At 33.4% G+C, this 16,106-nt stretch overlaps 1 protein-coding gene across 10 annotated transcripts in view; it reads right to left on the reverse strand.

The window, feature by feature from the left end:
- The window catches only part of LOC150104068 (USP6 N-terminal-like protein), a 615,889-nt gene that overhangs the window by 421,328 nt on the left and 178,455 nt on the right, over positions 1-16,106 (reverse strand). The window contains exon 1 of one of the 10 annotated variants that reach the window (XM_090397264.1): positions 14,954-15,042. The exons of the other annotated variants lie outside the window; for them this stretch is intronic. The gene's annotated coding sequence lies outside the window, so the exon portion shown is untranslated. Of the gene's footprint in view, positions 1-14,953; positions 15,043-16,106 lie in introns of those variants that run through there. 10 annotated transcript variants of the gene reach the window in all.

A 16,106-nucleotide genomic window follows, 5' to 3' on the forward strand; every position in this document is an offset into this window, starting at 1 on the left:
TGATTTGGTAAATTTCATCTAATTAAAGAAACAATTTATTACTACCGATCAATATGCTCCGTGTATTGCCAGTGACGTTTAATTCTCTGATGAAAACTGCCAGTCATACATTGAAGTAATACTTCGGTAAGAGTTCTAAGGATGTGCTTGACATTAACTCTACAAAGGTTTGAAGATAGCAGACACGATTACCCTTGTTTCCTCAGCATACATACTTCACAAGCAAATGTCAAGTGACGTAAGACCTGAAGAATAAAAAGATATGGGATGCCTGTATTCCTAGAGAGAGAGAGAGAGAGAGAGAGGCAATTTCGTGGATTATTATTTATTTGAGCATTATGTAGAGAAGCAAACCACCCACCATCTTGATGGAGCCATTGTTTGTCGAATACTAAATTAAGGTACAATTCAAAAGCGTTTGATTTAATTATCGAACAAATGGCTCAATATAAACCGTTCTGCATCGTTGAGAGATAGTAGCCTTCTTCGATCTTCGTACAATTTAGCAAGGCGAGCACGCACGCACGCACGCACACACACACACACACACACACACACACACACACACACACACACACACACACACACACACACACACACACACACACACACACACACACACACGGCACAGAGAGAGAGAGAGAGAGAGAGAGAGAGAGATGTGTGTGTAGCTCCGCCACGACGACATCCTTTGATCATAAAGACCTGGATTCGATTGCTGTTCGCAGTACGCGAGAGCCCATTCAAACCATACGCAATTTACAAACATAAAATATATAACCCTAATAGACTTACCTGTTGTGAAGTAATGTAAATAATCAAAACAAACATTTTTGCATACTGAACACAAACGGTACTATTATTTTCGATAAATAACGCCTAAGAACTTATCGGCTGTGTGAATAATAATAATAATAATAAAATCAATAAGTAAATGAAACAGAGTATTATCGCAATATATGAAACCTTTACTGACCTAAGTAAAGTTGCATAGTCACATATTAGGTATCGAACATTAATAAATAAACAACTTTAACAAAGTTAGCGAAATGAGTCTTATTATTCGACGAGTATTCAAATAACACCCATTAAAATCTAGATTCCTATTTACGGTACTACATAAATTATAAAATTGCGTTCTTTTTGTATAAATATACACTAAGAAAACCATTACTTCTGGATATTTATTCAATTTCCATAATAAGTTTCCGTGCTAAATTTTAAAATTTATTTTCATTTTAGTGACGATGGGTTAGATAATCACACAGACACACGCACAAAATATGTCAGCATAGATACTAAACCTATGTTATAGACGTAATGCTTCCTAAAAGCGAGTCAAAGAAATCTAATATTATCTGTTGGTAGTAATATAGATTGAAGAAATTTTATAAAGAGAAATTATGAAGCAGCATTATTATTTCTTTCCTTATTTCTTTTAATCATTTCAAGTTTTAGGGTATAAGATCCATGAAACTGATCAGGAACATTAACAGAAATTTAATGCGATATGTTCATGTGTCCTTTTAATCAGTTTGAAATGTTCAAGTGAAGTACTGCTTAGTAAACTATGATACTTGATTGTTGTTTTGATTCTTTATCCAGTCAACAACAAAACAAAATTCACTTCTAATATTTCTAATAGTAAAATCCTCTTTACCTTGTAAGTTTAATTTATAACGACTTTGAAAAGTTATATCTCATTAATGATTTCAGGTTTCACTTTTCAACTAACAGTCGACTTCTCTCGACACTAAAGTTTAGCCACAAACAGCATTAAAAGCTTTTTGCCAACTTTGACATTCTAATGTTACAAGTACATTTTACTGAAACTAGGTATTACTGTCTCGAGTACATTAAAATTAGAATTGTGACACAGCCTAATTTATTACGCTCTACAGGACTGGCAACGTCACAGCGAGATGCGATCACCTTCAATACCTAACTGAATGTTCAGTATTACGATTTTAATGCTATTTGTGTGATCGCGTTTATTTTAATTTATACGATACAATTTATTTCTTCTATTAACTTAGTTGTTAACATATCCACTCTCGAACCAACAAGCGGTAAATCCGAATCCCACCGAGAAGATGGATGATTATAATTGTTTATAATGGGAGATGAATTTCATCGATCGGTGTGAAACCACTTCTCAACTTACTGGCGACTTGAAAAAAAATTCCACGTTTAGTGTCTAGAACAGCGTTTTTGTAAAAAAATAAATAATAATATTTGCAACTTTTCGTAGGTAGACGATACTAAAATCTTTTAGATTTTAGATAGATACTAAAATCTTTTAGATTTTCGCTTTCTCAGATACCTGTTTCAGTTGGTCTTTTAGATTTTAGAAAATCTTTTAGATTTTCGCTTTCTCAGATACCTGTTTCAGTTGGTCTCACTTAACCTTATCTGAGAAAGTGAAAAAAAAATGTATGCAATGTCCCCATTACCTCATTAAAACATTAAGCATGTCTGCACTCCTGAAAACACGCTCAGTTGTTGCGTATTGTTTAGTATGGATATTTTCACAATGATGAATGTATGTGTGAATACACAAAACAAACGAATAGGGAGAAAAAATAATGAAATTACAAATTATGACAGTGAAATATAAAGTCGAATGGGCATGTGAAGGAAGGACCAGCTGAAAAAGAGATATATATTTTATTTATAGATTTTTTAATCAAAAATATTTCCTATGTTGTTCATTTTTTTCTCTTTCATTTCCAAGGAACATTTGTGATATAATTATAAGACTCGGACGCAAAACGTTTGGAAGTAGAACTAAGCAGCCTCTTTGCCACTTTATAGATTGCTTGAATGTTTCATTTAATTTTTATTCATTATTATTCTTTTATATGTAGCTCTCACCCACGAAAGGTTTTGTAAATTAAATAGCACATTCGTTTCGTGGATGGGCTAAGCATTTTTTTTTATATTTTTATTAATATATATGCTGTTATTTATTTTTACATAGTCGGAGAACCTTGCTCTAGAGACCAAACATGGTAGTTTTTCAAGCCACTTCAGACCTCCAATAAACAAATTAGTTGTCACACACACTGGGTGATGAAATTCATCTCCCGCCTAAAGACAATCAGAAACATCCATGCTCAAGCCGGGATTCGAACCAGCGGTTTGTGTGGGAGTTTAGTTACATGAGTTAATATATATATATATATATATATATATATATATATATATATATATATATATATATATATATATATATATATATATATATATATATATATATATATATATATATATATATATATATATATATATAAAAGGTTTTCATTTAAAAAATTGTCCTGAATGAAATCACTGACATTAAAAAAATACAAAAGTTATTTCACTGCTTAGTATTGTTCACAATTTGATTCAACTGCATGAAACACTAATATCTGAACATTTTCTAAATCTTAACTGTATTAAATTCCACAGCCCTATATCTAAAATGATATTTGGATACACCAAATGACTTCACAATATGTATCATTCTCTTGTTCTATAGCGTAAACTGTTAAATGTTAAAGCGTTAAATGTTAGTGAATGTCACTAACATTTAAATAAAATAAAAACTTTTACCCTTGATTTTTAGCTTTTCTTATTATAAAAAGCCAGCAATGTTCTTTACATGTTTAAAAATCCCCATTTGAACACCAAATGTCGCAGAAACTTTACAGTATCCCTTAAGCCCCGTATTACTTCACGAAAAGGCGAAGCAATAATTTGTGGAGTTCCAATTCTGAAAGTCTGTGCCTTGACTACGACACCACTACTCTATTACCTAATATTTTATCTGTAAAACAAGTATGAAGAAAGTAGGCTTCGACTCTTACATACTTTTCTTTTTAATATACCTATATTTTTACATTATGCCGAATAAATTGTCTCTCTTACGATGTACATTTATTAATCCAATAACATCAAAATTTTTACAGAATAAGCCGAGTTGCATTAAATCTTTAGTTGAACTTCAGATATTTTAATAAATCAGTGCTTATCTAATAATGAATAATTAGTTTATAAAAAAAGCGATCCATTCGCATGTTGGATTGATTTAATCAACTAACAAAAGAGGCTGTGCAGTCTCAACAAGTTCATTTCCTTAATTGGAAATTAACATATTGGAATTTTTATTTATGGAGTGAATGATCACAACACGAAGCAATATCGGTGGATCACACGAGCACAATGGCAAATGAATGATTTTTTAAGAGATCTTCTCCTTCACCGTTTTCCGCAGGTAGAGTGAAAATAGAATTCATGAAGCACCGCGAAATAATTAATAAACGGAGCGATTGTGTGACGTCACCAAGAAAAAGCAGAAATTATCGGAGCTAACCATAAATGACGTCACCAAGAAAAAGCAGAAATTACCGGAGCTAACCATAAATGACGTCATTAGTAATCAGGGCAAGCAGACTTTAAGAGTTTTGATAAATGTAGTCTAGAAAGTTTGTAACAAAATAATTTTGTATTATTTTGCTACTGAGATTTAAATCAAAATGATATGACACAGTAACATTTAATAAAGATTCTAAATATCAAATCAATAAAATCCATCCAGCCAGTAAGGATTTTTTATATGTGCTCCTAAAGACAAATGAACAGAAGATTACGCATTTAGAAAAGCACGCAATAAGACTTCTCATAAACCAAGTTAGCTTTAAATGATGCAAAATACAATCAATATACTGCATGTGGGACTCAGACAGGATTGGAGGAAAACTTTGTCCTATCTACATGAGTTATATGGATTATATACATCATGGGTTGTTTAATGATAATGGTATTTACAATTACATTAACATTACAATTGATAATGGTATTATCAATTGCCCAAAGAGATATCACTGACGTCTCTTAGATGATATCTTGCTCGATAACGATATTTCGAGTATTGAACAGATGATGCGGTTCAGCACAATGAATAAATTCTACAAAATATCATTTTGAGTAACATTTTGGGAAGAAATGGCTCAGTTAAACCGCGCAGGCACTCATGCATGTACACACACACACACACACACACACACACACACACACACACACACACACACACACACACACACACACACACACACACACACACACACACACACACACACACACACACACACACAAAATTTCAAATTTAATAATAAATCTCAGAACAATAAAAGCCGACCTGGTTGGCCGAATGCGAGTGGTTAACGTATTATTCTCCACCCAAGAGGCTGCGAGCTCGAATCCCGACATGGATGTTTGTCACTGTTGAAAAAATCCTTAGCCCACCCCACAGTACAAATGTACTATAGGTTGCCAACTTTCGTAAGTTGGAGTCACATAAAAAATAAATTACGAATGCTAGAGAATTAAGAAGCCATTCACAGTATTGTAATGACAAACATTTGTTTACAAAGCACAGGTCTTTAAACATTTTTTATGCTACCAACATAAGTGATTGATTGATATAAATGGGGTTTAAAATTTCCCTCCTGAGAAGCGTTTTTCAATTAATAAAAAAAAAAGAGCAAATAGTCGACATCTGCAAGCATTTAGGATTCTAACTAACTAAACTCTTGGTTATAGATTATCTAGTAACATATTTTTCTTGGTTAGGCTTCTCAAATTTTATAATGTAATGTTGTAAAAACCATTACCATTTAATACGATAGCCTTTTAAAATAGTTTTTGTAAAATGTATACGTTATACTGTCTTTTACATGTTGCTTTATGATGATCCACTTGAAACACTTGGCTCTCTCACTTTCGGGTAGACGTCTGAACAAGAATAGAAACGCGAATCATCTCGAAAGGTCAAAGTATGTTATAATCACTGGGCATCTTCTAAGTATTATACAAGTGACTGAGTGATTTTGACGAAGCCTAGACTGCACAAATTAAACTTTTAGACTGATAAGAAAAACCAAGATTCAGTGATGCGTGCTAGAAAAAAGAACAAGTGAATATTGCTAAATAATAAAATATTAAATAATATATCTCAGACCTAGAAATATACAGCAAGAGATTTCAAACTAGGTAGTTTTATTAGGCTACGTAACAGTGACTCAAAATAAAAATACTTGGGAGAACATAATTGCAGAGGACATTTGAATGTGTGAGGGAACGTTGATTTCAGATCAATATAACAATGTCTCAGTACATTTACATCGAGAAGTTTACGATCAAACATAAAGAGAGACCCGATTGGGATATTAGTTTTTCCGATGTATATATATAATTAAGAAAACCAGCCATTCTAGCTGCCGGAACATGATTTTACATATTTTACATATTTTCAATCAACGTTTTCACAAATAAGAAATTCGTTTTGGTTTTATATTAAATCCTCATGTCATCATTTATAAGTTCATTTTTTTAACTCATGTAACTTTACAGTAAGTAATCAACACTTCAAAGAAGAGTTGATTACTTTCCTATTAATCATTTTGCCCTTTAACTGATGACAGATCATTTGTCATTTTTAGAATGAATTTTGTTTACCTTTTGGGTGGAATGTTGATGAATTGTTTAACTTCCAAGACACGTAGCTACAACAATTGTTGTTATAACAGGACAGAGATAGGAGGCTACCGCAAAAATTTTAAGCGGATTTTCCAATTTTGAATTTATTAAATTGTTTTCAGTTTTGCATTTAATAAATAATTAATTAATAAAAATTCTATTCATTAATTAAAATATGAGTTTGTTCTAAGAAAGTTCATAATATTACAAAACGTACGGAGTGCCACTTAGAAAAAAATACTACAGAATTTCTAATATTTCACGTCAAAATCACAATTTTAGCGGATTTTCGGGCGAAACGCTTTTCAAAATACACAAAAATTGGACGATCCTTATTTTTCCACAATGCATAAACCTTATTTATATTGTAACATGCGAGTATGGATCTAAAGAAAAAGATTGAGCTATTTAGATTAACAAAGACAACTTTAAGAAGGTCACGATTTGCCTTGTGTGTTGCATTTGTAAACTGCATCAGTTCTAGAAGTGTGTGTGTGTGTGTGTGTGTGTGTGTGTGTGTGTGTGTGTGTGTGTGTGTGTGTGTGTGTGTGTGTGTGTGTGTGTGTGTGTGTGTGTGTGTGTGTGTCCCACCCACCACGGAAACATATAGTAACGTGGGCAGTGGCTAATGATTTTTTAAAATTAATATTTCTTTATCGTATCATTAGATTACATCTCAGCTTACATCAAAGCAACAAGATATGAGATAAGCTCACAGCTTCAGTTATGTTTGTAAGATGCACATATTCTCTGGTCAGTTTGCATGTTATATTGGATGAAAATCTCGAGATTCGCAGGAAATATCCTGCTTTATCTGTATGAGATCGGCTATCTTATCCTCAGCTGAAGAGCTTCTTCAGAGGTAAAACACATCCTGTTAAACATGAAGGTATCAGGCTTATATATTCGTCAAGCAACTTTCCTATTAAATCTAAGATAACATAACGAGGTGGAAGAGAGAGAATCCAAATTGTACTTTTAAATATAGTCAAGTATTGGCTACATTTAAATCTCTGAGGATCTTAAGCTTTTATAGATGATACTTCGTTTCTGCAATATATGGATGACATAAAGTGTTAGCAGCTGAAGAAGGTGCGATCTTTGATGAGGGGTATGAGTGGATTATTTTGCAGTCAGAAGAATCAACTGTAAAAAACAGAAGAAAAGCAAAATAAGCACCTCCCCCACCCTCGATTATTTGTAGAACATAGTATAATTGAATACGCATCAATGTGTGTGTGTGTGTGTGTGTGTGTGTGTGTGTGTGTGTGTGTGTGTGTGTGTGTGTGTGTGTGTGTGTGTGTGTGTGTGTGTGTGTGTGTGTGTGTGTGTGTGTGTGTGGCATCGAACTACAGGGAGTTTCATTGCTCCAAAATCAACAAAATGTTCAACTTGGTACTGACGAACTTGGTTTTTATTTACCTAGGTCTACAACCAACGTGAATTAAAAAAAAAAAATCTAGCATGTAAAACACAAATGCACCCAAAATTGGGAAAACCGAACATATCATTACTTATATTTAAAAACACATCGAAAAATAAATTATTAACTAAATGATTATTACCTAATAAATCTACAAAACGATCTCATCCCTTAGAGAAATTCTTAGTGCAACTAATCAATAAATAAATTCTAAGGTTTGCATTCAAAATGTCGGTGTATTTTTATTTTAAAATCCTAATAATCTATTGAAGAATTTTTGCCATATAATGCTAACAGCATTGTATTCATTTCACGGATGTGGTCTATACATCCGAAATCGGCAGTATATTGCGCTAGCTTTATCAGGACCATGAAGTTTGCATTCTTCCTTCCTTCCTGATCTTTTATTTTTATCTTTTTGCAACAGAATAAGAACTATTTCGATCTTCATAGAGAAAATCATCTTCATAAAGTAAATGATCTGAAATGATGTGAACTGCAGTGCGTAATGCGTACGACCAGAAATTTTAACCATTCTTCCAGTATTATGGGGATTTTTGGTTTTTTTAATTCATTAGAGTTGTAGCAGAGATACTTTAATAGAGAACAAAACAATAATCTAAATTTTATAGTACATAATTATATGTGTCCGTAGGTTCGATTTTTGTAAGAGAGGGGGGGGGGGTTACAAGTTTTTAAAAGTAAACGTTTTTATATTTTTACCTATTTATGTGCTATTAACTTATAACAAAAATCATTACGACATAAACTTCGCAAAAATGATAATGAGAAATCATTATTTTAGCGTGCTGGTCTTTCGCTACATGGTATATACTCATCTTAAAGGGAGTAATTCAAATCCATTAGATCCTTCTCTGAGTAGATACATATATTGATAGCATGTTGTTAGTGAGTAAAATAAAAATAAACTTAACAACGTAAATATGCACTGAAGTTTAAAAAGATTAAAGAAAATAAAAATAAGAAACAAACAAAAATACATGAAATAAACAAAAATGAAAGCATTAACAATGGGGAAAAAAGTCACATACAAAAACAACTTAAAACAGAACTAAGAACTGGGGATAAAGGGTTGCCCATTGCTAGGCCTTGGTTTTGTTTGTAAATGGAGTCCCTATATCTGAAGTAGCCGAATTGAATACAATGCTTTAATCTGAGAATCGTGGAGTCCAGAGAAATCCTCCTTAATCCTGAACATTTGAACATCTTGCAGAATACCTCAAGTGTTTCTCCAATAAATCTTCATCGTTCATCAAAAACACCACAGACTTCGTTTCTCATATCAAAAATATTTCAATCAGTGAAAATGATATCATAGCAAGTTTTGACATTATCTCATTAATTACTAACGTCCCTACTGAGGAAGTATTAACATTACTTAAGGACAAATTGTCTAAAAAGATATTTGCTTTATTAAATTAAAGCATTGTATATTCAATCTGGCTACTTCAGATATAGGGACTCCATTTACAAACAAAACCAAGGCCTAGCAATGGGCACCCTTTATCCCCAGTTCTAGCAAACATTTTCCTGGAAGATTTTGAAACAAAAGCCATATCATCCTTCTCATTTAAGCCGAAACTTTGGAGACGTTATGTTGACGACATTTTCATTATATGGAGTCACGGACGCACATCTCTTATGGATTTTCTTCAACATCTTAACAACCAGCATCTTAATATAAAATTCACTACCGAACTAGAACGAAATAACTGCCTTCCTTTCCTGGATGTAATTCTTACACGGTGCTCTGATAGATTTAAAATTTCTATATACCGAAAAACCAACTCATACTAACAGATATCTGCATTGTCAATCTCATCACTTTCCACCACAAAAGCTCGGAACTATTTCTACCTTAGGACACAGAGCACGAGCTATTTTAAATGAACCAGATGAACTCCAGAAAGAAATTGAACAACTCTCTTTTATCTTTAAACAAAATGGATAGTCTGAAAAAACAATTAAGAAATTTCTTCTGGATCCTCCTTAGGCAGCGTACTACGGAAACTACTGATTTTAAAGGTAGCATCTCAATACCTTACATTAGTTCAGTTTCCAATAAATTGGCTAAAGTCCTTAAAAAATACAACATCAGGACGTTTTTCACTACACTCCCTAAAGTCCATTCTCTTATAAGCCATCCGAAGCCTATTCATCATAACCTGAAATATCCAGGTGTTTACAAGTTATGGTGCGACTGTAATATTCCTTATTTTGGACAGACTAACAAATCTGTTGAACTGCGTATTGAGGAGCATAAGAGAGACATCTCCTATAAACGATCACATGCATCTGCACTATCCAGTCATGTTCTTTTCTCTAATAACCCTCATGACGATCTACAGAATCACTCAGTTTGCTGGGATAAATCCGAAAACATTTTTCGCTGTAGTGATGAGTTTGAAAGGAAAATCGTGGAGTCCAGAGAAATCCTCCTTAATTCTGAACATTTGAACAGCAATTTGAGTTATAACATCCCTGATAGCCATACTGCAGTTGTTCAATACTGGCTCTTACAAGAACCTGCAAGCACGCATGCAACAAACAATTGCACGTTAGATAGAACGACTTGAAAAATACAACGTTTTTGTGTCAATTATGTATTGCATTTTTTGCCTGTAATTCTCAGTTTTTTGTAACTTCAATTTTTTATTACTGTGTTTTACCTTTAGTGGATACTTGAAGAAGGCTGGAAAAGGCTGAAACTAGTTGAATCATTATCATTAAAATTTAATATTTTATTTGAGTTCAAAGTCATTTAAAAGTTATTCTTTAAAATGTATCTTTACAACCGAGTAGAAGATCAAGAATACACACACACACACACACACACACACACACACACACACACACACACACACACACACACACACACACACACACACACACACACACACACACACACACACACACACACACACACACACACACACACACACACACACACACACACACACACACACACACACACACACACACACACACACACACACACACACACACACACACACATATATATATAACGATCTGTAAGATTAACTCGAAATTGGGATATGTACATATTTATATATACTGACTTAGATCCGAGAACTGGAAGAAAACAATTAAATTTATTCAAAACGTAACATGTTTCATCGGATTGTCCGACTTCTTCAGGCGTGGGAACATAGAAACAAATAAAAAACACTATAAGAAACATTGTATCACTATAAAAACGACTATTATAAAATTCAGTTAGCTTTGAACTGTAGCTACAGTCCGTGTTGAAGTTCTATTGTTGGGCATTTGCGTGCGTCTGACTTCACGAGTGTGCCAATATCGGATAGCAGAACTGAAAGAGTCCGGGAGATTATAACTAAGGTTATTATTATTTATGTGATGAGGGTCCATAACAATTTCCTTAGACTCGATTATGCGGCGCTCCACCTCGTCACGGCATATATGAAGGTTTTGAAGTCGTTGTCCAGTTTATCTCATGTTGACGGCCTTCATCATTTGTGTTTACTGAAAACAGTACATGGCTTGACAGGGCACTTGCTCTAGTGCTTTTATATGCAATGTCTCTCTGGTGTGTTCTTCCAGACGTAGGAGGATGGATTTTTCAGTTTGGCCATCGTATTGTTTCCCGCTGTCACACGTGATTTTGTACGAATTTCAGAGGTATTACTCTGAAATTCGTACAAAATATATCAGAGGCGAATATTCCGGGTGTGCAAGGTGTGCGGTGGACACCCACGGAATAGCAATATCACCGATATCATATGTTTGAATTTATTCTGGTTAAAGACTCTCCTAATTGTTTCCTGGCTTCGTGCGATTTCTAAAATTAAACACAATATACTAATGCTTAATGAAGAAGACACTTTTCGACGTGTAAACATTGCATCACATTCGCGTTAACAGTCCGAGTGTGCGGTCACAAATACGTTCACCTTTGAGCCGTTTGAACCGACGTGCAGATGGCGCAGCTTGTCAAATTCTTATCGTGCTAGTGGTTCTAAACGGCCCAGAAGGCGAGGTAGGGTGTGCGCTCAGACAACAGCACCTAGAAATCGTTAGTGGCGGTTATTGGTTGTTGTGTGAAGCAATCCAATTGAACGTTATCATTTGTCATGAGTTTCTTTTTTTCTTTTCTGAGTTTCATCTGTTTTGTGTACGTGAAGTGCTAACCGACGTATTTAGGACACCGATATAGACAAGTTTGTAATATATAATTTTCTATAAATAATTTATAACTCTTTTGCCTATATTTACAATGGGTAACAGTGTTGGTTGATGATCTACTGAATGTCCCGTTTTCTGTCAGAGCTTTCGCGGATTGTATGATTACAGTCGAATGAGGTTGGACTTGTGTGTAATAAATAAGAAAAAGAAGTTATTTCAGCCTTTCTTTGGTTCAATCCGGAAAAATAATAATTTCCCAAGTGATTAATTTTTCTGATTTCTGTACGTATTATATGACTGTATATTTAAAAATCGTATCAAAATTCAAATTATTCTTGTTCTCATTCTAGTATTTGCCAATGGTAATCTAATCTCACCACGAAGCGCAAATTCTTTGTGCATCTCACATAAATGGCGCGCGAGAAGCATAAGCTATTGTTCATTTGACCTTTTTGCTTTCCATATTTAAAATTATATTAATGGATAAATTAAAGTATTCAAAGTTATCCTACAATTAATTGCACTTGACCAATTAAGATGAACCTAATGCATTATGCACTCTTAAAACTTTCATACGTCGATAAAAATGCAATAATAATTATATATATCATCATCATCATCATCATCTTCCTGCCATGTACCCTCAAGGGGTATACAGGATATGACAGTACTACATGAAAAAATTACATCATTACTAACTTCCTATCTACAATTTTCCTCCAAATCAGTCTGTTACTTGTCAAGACTCCAACATTATCAGATCTTATATTTCTATCGTCTAAGGCACTTTGTACCGTATCAATCCACCTATATCTTGGTCTTCCTCTGGGTCGTTTTCCTGCCAACCTGGCAGAGAACACTTGTTTTGCTAATCTTTCCTCTCCCATTCTATTTAAGTGACCATACCATCTGAGATTAGCTCTGCTAACGCATTCCTGGATGCTGACAATGTCAAGTTCTTTCCTAATATCCTCATTTTTAATATGATATTGCCATTGATGCCATCTGTTCACGCCTCTAATCTTTCTCAGGACTCTCATATCTGCGGTCTCTAGTCTTTGGTCAAGTGTTTTACTTCTGACCCAGCTCTCAGATCCATAAGTTAAAACTGGTTTGAACACAGTCTTGTATACAGCTAATTTAGTGTTCCGACTAATTTCTTTCTTATTCCATATGAATTTATTCAATTGACTTCCCACGATACCAGCTTTGCTGATTCTGTTGTCTATTTCTATATTTAATTTACCATCTTCAGTAAAAATTGTGCCTAAGTAGCTGAAATGTTTTACTTGTTCCACAGGTTCTCCATTCACAACACAGTTGACATTTTCAATGATTCTGCCTATTTTCATTGTCTTTGTCTTTTTATTGCTGACCTTCATACTATATCTATTACAACAGCTATTCAATTTAGTCAGAGAATCTTGCAGACTTGTAGCGGATTTATTTAGAAGTATAACATCATCCGCATAAAGCAAAGAGCTGACATTAACATCTCCAATTTTGATATCAGGTTTAATACCACATTCCTTCATAATGTGATCCATATAGATAATGAATAACAGAGGGGATAATGTACATCCTTGTCTCACACCAGATTTAACATTAAACCATCTTCCTGTACTTCCTTCAATTCTAACTGCTGACTCACAACTCAAATAAAGACTAAGTATTGCTTGATATAATGCCCGATTGACACCATATAACTGCAGCGTATTGAATAGCTTCTCTCTTGGCACCTTGTCATATGCCTTTTCCAAATCGACAAAACTTAAATAGAGATCTTTGTTATATATATATAATTATATTATATATATAACTATAATTATATATATATATATATATATATATATATATATATATATATATATATATATATATATATATATATATATATATATATATATATATATATAATATATATATATATATATATAAAAAAAAAAAAAATCAGCTAACGCCTTTTTATTCCCGTATATATATATATATAATATATATATATATATATATATATATATATATATATATATATATATATATATATATATATATATATATATATATATATGCGAGCGTGTGTGTGTGTGTGTGTGTGTGTGTGTGTAAATATATATGTGTAAATAAGTTTTTTTACCTTGGGTAATGTATATTAGGGTTACCAAGTAATTTTATAAACGTGGATATTTTACTCCTAATTCCAAGTAAGTAAAACAGTTAAGTTTGCGCCTGAACGTAGTTCAAGTCTAAAGGTGGTGCAACACCGGGCAACGCATTGTAAAGGTGGGTAAAGCTCTGATCAGTATTCTTTGTATTTTCCATAATGTAAAGCACATCTCACTAGGAGATGTATACTGTTATACATTATGAGTGTGGGGGGTCACTACCCAGACCGGTTTCAACCTTTTTTGAAGTCTCCTCAGTGAGTAGCTATACCCTAAATACCAAGGTTTTAGTAATACAGAGCCTTATCAACTTTACCTATACAAGTTACTACAAGGAGACCTCAAAAAAGGTTGAAACCGGTCTGGGTAGTGACCCCCCACACTCATAATGTATAACAGTATACATCTCTTAGTGAGATGTGCTTTACATTATGGAAAATACTAAGAATAGTGATCAGAGCTTTACCCACCTTTACAATGAGTTGCCCTGGTGTTGCACCACCTTTAGACTTCGACTACGTTCAGGCGCAAACTTAACTGTTTGCTTACTTCGGATTAGGAGTAAAATAACCAAGCTTATAAAATTACTTGGTAACCCTAACATATATATATATTAAGGGTAAATATTAAGAATAGTGATCAGAGCTTATTCTACTTTTACCATGAGTTGCCTTGACTTGCACTACTTTGAGGATCAGCTAGACTTGCAATAGGTGCAGGCGCAAACTTGACTTATTTTTCTGTTTGCTTACTTGGGAAATGGAGTAAAACCAAGATTAAAATAGCTTGGCATCTTTAACATTTATTATACCCAAGGTAAAATAATTTATATATATATATATACTTGATGAAGCCGAAAAATTCTTCTACCAAACTTTATGATAAAAGTGATTTCATTAATTAATTAATTAACATTTAATAGTCGTTAAATGTTACACTACTAAAATATATATCAACTATTTCGCACCCTTATATTCTGGTGGCTTCTTCGAGGCTATAATAGGAGAAATGATGAAAGTAACTGATGTTAAAACACAAACAAATCATTAGAACAGAAACAATCAACCCAATGAAATAAGAACGCATTAATGCGTAGCACGCGCCTGCAGTCTCTTCGGGTGATTGTTGGAGAAGTTAGATTCTGATCTGTCAAAGATCTAATTAGCGATTTCCAGATGTTATTCAAGATGAGGCCTTGGTTTCTGTTAAGATGGCCACATGAATGAATGAATGATGGCAGTAGTTACCTTACTCTGTCAACCAAAAAAAAAAAAAAAGTTTTATTCTAAAAACGGCATGGTGACTGCTTCCCAATCAATAGTGTGATTTGTCGTGGACATATGATTAGAGAGACCAGACTTCGGTTTGTCTGACCTAAGTTGGCTAGACCACAGGAACATTTACGGCTCTCAATGTTTTATCGGTTTCGTCCAAAGCTGGAATATAGTTGTTTCTAAGGTCTCATGATAATTTCTGCACATGTGGACCAAAATGGAAGAGAGAGTTGCAAAGAAAGAATAAAAAAAGTAAAATACTTCACTCATTTATTCCTTAGACCAGTGCTTCCCAAACTTATGGATGTAAAGGCCCCTTTGGAAAAATTAAAATATTTCATGGCCCCATCGAAAAAAAAAATCGTAATACAGACATATATTGTTATAATATTTATTATAACACTAGCAATGAAACATTAATTTAAAGCGCGAAAAACTTGGCCGTGTTAAATGAGCACAAGATTTTGCATTTGTAAGCTTTTTTGTGCTTCTTATCAATATCTTTGAAATGAAACTTATATCAATAAGCATATATTTACT

The sequence above is a fragment of the Typopeltis vanoorti genome, chromosome 8, assembly GCF_054136105.1.
Source record: "Typopeltis vanoorti isolate ZY-2024b chromosome 8, IOZ_Tvanoo_1.0, whole genome shotgun sequence".
NCBI classification, from domain to species: domain Eukaryota; kingdom Metazoa; phylum Arthropoda; class Arachnida; order Uropygi; family Thelyphonidae; genus Typopeltis; species Typopeltis vanoorti.